The sequence below is a fragment of the Triticum aestivum genome, chromosome 6B (genome assembly GCF_018294505.1).
Source record: "Triticum aestivum cultivar Chinese Spring chromosome 6B, IWGSC CS RefSeq v2.1, whole genome shotgun sequence".
NCBI lineage: Eukaryota > Viridiplantae > Streptophyta > Magnoliopsida > Poales > Poaceae > Triticum > Triticum aestivum.
This window is the reverse complement of record NC_057810.1, coordinates 222,728,293-222,737,051: the sequence shown is the minus strand read 5'-3', so window position 1 is coordinate 222,737,051 and position 8,759 is coordinate 222,728,293. Positions and strand designations below refer to the sequence as shown.

The following is an 8,759-nucleotide window of genomic DNA, read 5'->3' as shown; positions in this document are numbered from 1 at the left end:
GGCGATTCAGCATCAAGCTGGATGAGACTTTCAAATTTGATACAGTAAGTCACAATGACAAGTCTGTCTTCGTAATTAAGCATGACTTATATATGCTTCATTTGCCTGACTTATAATTTTTAATTTTCACTATTCTACTAGCGCATCCCCTGCCATGCAAGAATTTTTGTCTTGGATAAGATAGGTTTCAAAGATATGGAAACTATGAAGGTAAAGAGAGCTTACCTGAAAACTGAGCATGATGGTTATACTTCAACGTCAAAGTATACAATACACACACGTACACCTATTTTGAATGCAAAACTTGGCAAGCACTATGCAAGGCTTATGCATTTGAGCCTGGTATGGTTATCACCTTTGATATTCGTCCGGAAGATGATATTGAAGGTAATAGAGACATATGGGTCGATGTGCAGACGCCTCCAGTTCTACCATTATGTGAGTTCTTCTCAACTATATTTTTGTCTTTGATATTGCTTATTTCAAAAATAACTGACAACTAATTTCTATTGACAGCTTATCTCCATTCAACCAAACATGTCCGACGCTTGGTAGACAGGACCTACTACTGTCCCAGAGCTGAACTAAACTGCGAGGAGATAAGTCATTATGTTTCATGGCTTGAGGATCTTCATACTGTCAAGACAAATTTTCTTCCTGCACTTAGAAATGTTAGTACTCAAAACGTGCGACCAATAGTGATGGTATTGAACTATGGTCACATCTATTTAGGAATGATGGTAAGATATTTACTATTTGTCCTCAGTGCATATTTTGCATACATATTTTTTTTGCTAAACTTTCATTGCTAAGTATATTAATTAAGTATTATACGATGTTCTTCAACAGGGACTCCCGATGACAGTTGTGCCTCAGGGGATCGAGACTAAAGGTCAGATCTCAATTGTTAGCTTACGGCCAAGATATCCTGCATTGCACATGAATGCATTCAGGATTTCTAGAAGCGATGAATGCTTAATAGTGAAAGATTGGAGGAAAATTGTTAATGATCGCAGAGAAGTACTAGGGGGCAGCAATGAGAAGCGCAGCCCACGATTAGGAGACAGGTTCATCGGCATGCTCCAGTATGATCAATCAAGAGAGCTATACATGTTCTATGCTATTTTACCAGAGAGAGAGTAGCTAGCAGGAGTGATTCAGCTAGTTCTTCATGCTGCTCTTAATTAGTACTTGTCCTTTCATGTCCGTGTTCTTCGTTCTGAACTTAAGTGATTTGCTTTTGTGGTGTTATATATGAACGCTTATAATATCATGACAATCATGTTGAACTCGATGATTGGTTCTACTAGAAATTCTATTCATATATATATGCATAACGTGTACAATGTGTAGTATCGTAAAATACCAGCAAACGAAAAAGAATTAAAATGGAAACACAAAATTAAATGAAAAAGAAATCATAAAACTAAAAACCCACCAAACCTTATAGTACCGGTTGGTGTTACCAACCGGTACTAAAGGGCTCCAGGCCCCCGTAGCTGGCTCGTGCCACGTGGTTGCCCTTTAGCACCGGTTCGTGCTGAACCGGTACTAAAGGGGGGGGGGCTTTAGTGACCACAATTTAGTGCCGGTTATGTAACCGGCACTAAAGGGCCTTACGAACCGGTGCTATTGCCCGGTTCTGCACTAGTGACTGCACCTAAGAAATCTGTTTTACCTTTGCTTGGTCAATTTGTAGATGTTGTGTATATCCCCTTGTTGCTACCTAACCATGGTGCAGCTACTGGACGAGGAGCACGCCTTGAGCTTCTGGATGAGCAGCCGACCACGCCCCCTCGGGCATCCGTCGAGCCCGCTCGTGACGCCACCCTGTCACCTGGCTCGCTGACGGAGCTGTCCGAGCCGGGCCCCACCTCTTCGTTCCAGCGTGGGGCTGGTCACGAGCCGGCCGAGCTGGCCGAGCCAGCTTCTGTCGCGACTCCCCCGTGTAGACCTAGCCCGACGCCCGTGTTGGCCGAGCCAGCCTCCACTCCGTCCTCGCTAGGTCGTTCGCCTAGTCTGACTGGCTCTCCCATGCTGCCGGACGTGCCACCGGTGCACGTGGCTGCTGAGCTTGGGGAGCGGTTTGCGTCGTCCTCGCCATCTTCATCGACTTCGTCTTCGACGCTACCTCCGCCACTTACCGCTATTCCGCGTCCTTGTACGCGCAGTCAGAGTGGTATTGCTCGGTCGAAGGAGCGCACTGACAGCATGGTTGCGTGGATTGCGGTGTGTATGGCACAGGCAGATGCTGACACCACTGCTGAGCCTCGGCGTTTTCAGGTGGCTCTTCGGATTCCTTATTGGCGCAGTTCCATGGAGCAGGAGTTTGTGGCCCTACAGAGGAACAATACTTGACGCTTGGTCCCTCCTGTGTCTGGTGTCAACATTATTGATTCCAAGTGGGTGTTGAAGGACAAGAAGCATGCTGATGGTTCTATTGAGCGATAAAAGGCACAACTGGTGGCTAAAGGTTTTAAACAACGATATGGTCTTGATTATGAGGATACTTTCAGTCCAGTTGCCGAACCTACCACTATTCGTCTGCTTCTGTCCTTGGCTGTTGCCAAATGGGTGGTGTCTGCGTCAACTTGATATTCAGAATATTTTTCTCCATGGGGTCTTGGAGGAAGAGGTTTACATGCGGCAACCTCCAGGTTTTGTTGATCTTGCTCGTCCACATCATTTGTGTCATCTTGTTAAAGCGTTTTATGGACTTAAGCAGGCTCCCCGTGCATGGCATGCCCGACTTGGCTCAGTTCTTCGACGTCATGGGTTTGCTCCTTCCACTGCTGACACGTCTCTGTTCCTGTTCCATCGGCCTGAGGTTACTATGTACCTACTGGTTTTTGTTGATGACATTATTCTTATCAGCTCCTCGGTGACTATCGTTGATCGTCTCTTGTCTGCTCTAGGTGGTCATTTTGCTGTCAAGGATCTGGGTGCTCTTCATTACTTCCTTGGTCTGGAGGTTTCACGGTCCACCACTGGCCTGACTCTCACTCAGCATAAGTATTCCTTGGACTTGCTGCGGCGTGCTGGTATGTTGCAATGCAAGCATGCTACCACTCCTATGTCTGCGACTGGTCGGTTATCTGCCTTGGATGGTGCTTTGCTTCCCTCAGATGATGCTACAGAGTACCACATTATTGTTGGTGGCTTGCAGTACTTGAATATCACACGCCCGGACATCTCCTATGCGGTCAACCGTGTGTGCCAGCATCTTCATGCTCCTCGGACTTCACACTGGTCAGCTGTGAAGCGTATACTGCGTTATCTCTCTTATACTGTTTCGTATGGCTTGCATCTTCGGTCTACCTCCTGAGTGCTCTTTCAGCGTTCTCTCATGTAGACTGGGCTGAGAGCCTGGATGACCGGCGATCAACGGGGGTCTATGTTGTCTTCTTTGGTCCTAACTTGATCGCCTGGAGTGCGTGCAAGCATGCCACATTATATCGGAGTAGCACTGAAGCAGAGTATAAGGCAGTTGCCAATGCCACAGTGAGCTCATTTGGATACAGTCTCTGTTGAGAGAGTTGGGAGTCTCTCTAGAGCAGCCGCCAGTCCTTTGGTGTGACAATATTGGTGCGACATATCTTTTGTCCAATCTAGTTTTTTCATGCTCGTACCAAGCACATCGAAGTTGACTATCATTTTGTGAGGGAACGTGTTGCACAGAAACTTTTTCATATCAAGTTTATCTCCTCGAAAGATCAACTTGCCGATATCTTCACGAAGCCACTTCCACAACCTCAGTTCGACATCGTTTATATGTATCTTTTGTATATATGTAATTTGCTAATTTGCTTTGCACTTCAGGCCACAGTCAAGATTAAGGGAGGATGTTAAACAATGTTTATATGTAGCTTCTGTACATACTCTGTATCTTATATTTGTACACTTCATGTACCCATGTATATATGAGATAGTCACACCTGTATTAGACGTCATGCAGTTTCCCCCAACCCTAATCTTTACAATAGGTGGTCCCCATGACGCGCCTCCTCTTCCGGCACGTCGCCCCGGCTGGCTGGCGTGGCCGTCGAGGGAGTTAAATGGACTGGATCGGGGCGGTTTGGTTTCAGGAGGAAAAGAAAACGAAAATGGATTAAAACCGTGGGTTCAAATCCATGGACGCTGGCACTCCGCCATCCACTCGCGCCGGCGCCGCCTCTAGCCTCCCTCCCCTCTGAAGCTCCCCATCTCTTTGTTCGCTGGATCTAGCCGTCGGCCTCCCTCCTCGCTGAAGCTCGCCGGCGCCTTTCTCGGCCTTGCCGGACCGGCGCGGCCTGGTTCTTCCTCCCCATCCGCTGGCCTTCGTCCCACCGTCGACCTCCACCACCTTGATGCAACGTTGCTCCTCCACGAGCTCCACGAGCTCCACGACCGGTAATTCCCCTTCCCCTCCTCCTTTCTTGGCTGGATATACAAGCTGAGGGAGGCCCTCACTGAACTATTAGTAGATACCACTACAAGAGAAGCTCTGTCAGAGAGGGTTTGGCTAATTCTATTGCATGCTAAATTCTTCAGACACACTCCAATTGTGTTACAGTATTATACGTACTACTTTTCATCCGCAAGCTGCTCTGCTGAATTGGTATATGGCAATACATACACTAGCGATGATCAGATTCAGACAATAATGTGTTATTGCTGTCCTTGTCCACGTACTGAGCCGAGGTGAGGGTCCATGCATGACATTAACGCAGCCTGCCCAGATTAGGCACACAGATTGCTTACTGAAGGCAGGCAGTCCAGTGGCAGGGGGTCAAGAGATGAGGCCATGCGTCCTGCTTTAGCAGCAGCATTTCACCCTGAAGCTAGTGTAGGATGCCTACGGCATGAATTATATTTTGAAGAGAACAAGGGGCCGTATACACCTAATTTCAAAACATATAGCAATACATTTTATCCTGTACCACTGAAGAAATGATCAGGTCAGTGGTCTTTCGAAGAGTCCCAGTAGCAAAACTCATGCTAAAGAAAAATGAACACAATAGGGTAAGTAGTGCGCTTGCTTCTGCGATGTTAACGGGTCTGCGAGGCAATTGAAATTGTGGAGTTCAGAAACTGTCTCTGCCCACGAATGCTATATCTTTCATTAACCCTATGATAAACATGTCTAATCTCTAATTGCATAAGTAACTGGAAAACAAACCAGCATGGCTACACCTTTAAGGCTGTCTTCATCTGAAAGCTTAGTGATATCAACTGAATGTACACGTCAAAAATATATCTACTGAATGTGTGTACTTTACAACTTTATCCTATATGAACTCTTGAGCTGTTGATCTTTTAATGCTTCTATTCTTTTGCTTGGATTGGATGGTTCATTATGTAATGTCTCTTTTCAAAAAATAGTATGTAACATACTGTTTTTCTAGAATAATATTTGGATCTGCACTTGTGTGACTAAATGACTTTTCCTGTCTTTTCACATGCAGGAGCAATGAATGCTAGATGAAAGTGAGCATCCAAAACATCAAATGCGTGAATGCTAGATTTGAAGGACTGGCCATCCTTTGGCCATACTGAGTACCTGTAGTCTGTTGACTGCTTGAGCATGGTGAAATGATATTATTGTCCAAAACTCCAAGTGGAGCTCCTCCAGTCTCCCGAGCTGACCTACAAAACCGGTGATCTTGCCCCAAACCAGTTTTGAAGTATTGATCATGGTAAAATGCAATGGATAAAGCCCATGGGTATGCCCTTTCTCTTTTGTTCAAGTATTGATTCTTCTCTTCCTTGCTACTTTGAAGTACTGATTATTCTCCTCCTTGGTCATGTCATTTCCCAGCGTGTCAAAATGGGCACTCCTGATTTCTCTGCAGGAGGAAGGGAGCCGAGAAGCTGCGAATGACACTTGAAGGTGCAGAGGAAGAGGAAGAACTGCAACACGTGTGAATGTTGCCAACATTTCCCACTGTAATTGATTGAAGTTGTCAATATGAATTCATATTATGTATCAGGCATTGTAAATTCCCTTGTAATCCAGTGGATTTATGTCAATGAATATGTGAATTCAGATATTCAGTGAAGTAAACACCATTGTCGTCAAGTATACATTTTCTCTGCGACGTGAAATATGGTTTGATTTGATACTGGCACCATTTGTGTGGAACGAAATTTGCAGCAGTTGCCAAATTTGGCAGGTACACATGAGTTTGCGGCAATTGTACTGAATATGTTAACGCAGTGGATCCATGTCAATGAATATGTTAATTAAATGAAACTGGTCTGCATATACAGCAATTGTACTGAACAAAATTTGCAGCCGTTACAAAATTCAGACAGCAAGTACACATGAGCTGTTGGTAAAAAGGATGCATGTATGCATCAGGATTCAGGAAGCGTGCTTTTTGGCGCCTTCTTGATGCGACAAATAAATTCTGCATTGTTGAGGTGTAAATTTTTCTCGTCGGAGTAGAGCACACATATCTGTTCCTCTCCTGAAATTCAGTCACTAGGAATAGTTCACAAAAGAAATATTCTTGGTGGAATCGTTTTCCTGTTATTATTCATGTTAAGTTAATAGGAGGAACATATACATCAGATGAAAACATAGAAAGAGAGCCAATGGCAGATGTTTGCATACATTATACTGATCAGATCTAATGCTCTTACATGAAACAAAACCCTTGCATTAATTGATCAAGTGTGATCATAATGCACACTAATTAATGGCCAAATTAAGAATCTCACTCGCACTACTGGAAAACATGCCAGTGAAATGCTCCTACACACTTGCAATTAGTAGATTACATAGTTGACAACTGTATCCCTTCCTTTTCTTGCTCTGCTTTGCTTTTCTTAGCTAGGTAAGAGTACACTGTCGGCTCTGCTCTCTCTGATGTAAGACTGCACTGCTTATGATTTCTTCCCCTGCTTCCATCACTTGAGCACACATCCGTGGATTTACATCGCTTGAGCAAAGTACCGTTGATGAGCCATCGCAATGAGTTGAGCTTGAGCACGCCATGCTTCTTGTCTTGCTTGGAGCAGCTCCTCAGGGGACTTGGTCACGTCGGAGGGATCGATCCAGGGGTCGTTGAACTGCACGGTGTCCGCCATCTGCTCCATCTTTCGCCGGGCCTCCGCTCGGCTGCGCTCGATGTCGCGCCGACGGCTGGCCTCTTCTTCGGAGGCAGAGCGAGCCTTGTCGAGGAGAGCCATGGTGAGGCGAGCTTTCTCGATCAGCTGGCGCATGCTGATCTGCGGCTTCGATTGCGTCGCGCTCGCCGGAGATTCGGCGACCTGGTTCTTGATCCCGGAAGGGTGGGGGCACGTCGGACTCTTCGGATCCTTGCCGCTGCTGGGACAGTGAAGCTTGATGTTGGCGGGGACCGCGGCATGGAGCTCGCCCCCCGAGCAGGCACCGCGTACGCGCTTCGGCGCCGGCGGTTGTACGTCGCGCACGGATCCGGGACGCTTTGGCCTCTTGGCAGCCGCGGGGTTCGCCATCAAGGCGGGGCTCACGCACACGCGGGAGAAGCAGGAGTGCAGATCGGCGGCGGCGGCGGCGGCGCTACGGCGCGGGAGCAGAGCAGGCGGAAGCACCGCGGTGCCGCCCATGGTCGCGGCCACGGAGTCGCGAGAGCAACGATCTGGCGGCGGAAGGGAGGATGAGGATGCCGATCAGATTCGGATGGATCGGGAGTTGGGGAGACGGGGCGAGCAAGAAAGAAGAGACGCGGGAGACGGGGCAGCGATGGAACTGGCGGCAATCAGGAGTATATCTGTCGATGGTTTGAATCCGAGTATAGCTCGAAAGCGCGGGGATTTGGACATTTACTTTACTGTGACGACGCTATCTTTCCAACTTGTTTCAGGAAGAAATTCTAACGACGACAACAACACTTGTACGTGCTGAAAACATTTTTTGTTTTGAGAATAATAACCTGAGTAAAGGGCGGTTATTAAAATAAGTTAGGAAGGAAACGATTTATATACCATAAACCACCATATGTTGCCAAAAGAATAGGGTCCAAATAAATAGGCTGGCCGATCGAACGGCCACGTCCAGCCGTGCATCCCCGTGGTAGAAGAAGTAGGCGGCCATGGCAGCGGCGCCAATCTCGATGGCCGTCGCTGGGTCAAGTAAGAGCGCGCCACCACCGGAAGAGGCCGGCAGCCCATGGCCGCACCTCCTGCCAGAGCTTCTGTGGCTGGTGCTCCTGCGCATGCCGTCCCACGCCGACCGCGTCCGCCTCCGCGCCGTGTGCCGGCAGTGGCGCTCCGCGGCGCGTGACCTGCCCCCGCTACTGCCATGGCTCGCCCTCCGTGACGGCACCTTCCTCAGCCTCCCCGACGGCGTGGTCCACCGCCTGCCCGCCATCCCAGCCAACGTCGCGAGCCGCGTCTCCACCGGCGGCATGCTCTTCCTCGTGCACGACGACGGCAGCTGCTCTCTCATGAACCCTCTCACCGGGGAGACGACCCCGCAGCACGTTGACCACGACATCCTCTGGTTTCAGATCACAAGATCGACTCCCCTCTACCTCGTCCCATACAACATCCACAAGATTGTGGTTTCGGACAACATCTTCGTCGTTTCAAGCAGGAACAACTGCCGATTGCACATCTATGCCCGCGGGCCGCGGCCGCAAGCAGGCTCCATTAAGCTGGATCCGTTGATTCCCAATGACATGGCACTCTTCAAAGGCAAGCTCTACATGCTCACTGGTTGGACTTCGCGGGATGCGCAAGGCATCACTCGTCATCGGGAGCTCCATGTCCTGGACTTGCGGTCGGGCCTGCAG

The 8,759-nt window shown here is 48.2% G+C and overlaps 1 long non-coding RNA gene across 1 annotated transcript; it reads left to right on the top strand.

Moving 5' to 3' along the window:
- Positions 1–4,068: 4,068 nt before the first annotated feature.
- LOC123134000 (uncharacterized) lies at positions 4,069–6,061 on the top strand. The gene is made up of 3 exons (XR_006465464.1): positions 4,069–4,389; positions 5,445–5,702; positions 5,798–6,061. It is a non-coding gene; the product is annotated as an uncharacterized lncRNA (long non-coding RNA).
- The last annotated feature ends 2,698 nt before the right edge of the window (positions 6,062–8,759 follow it).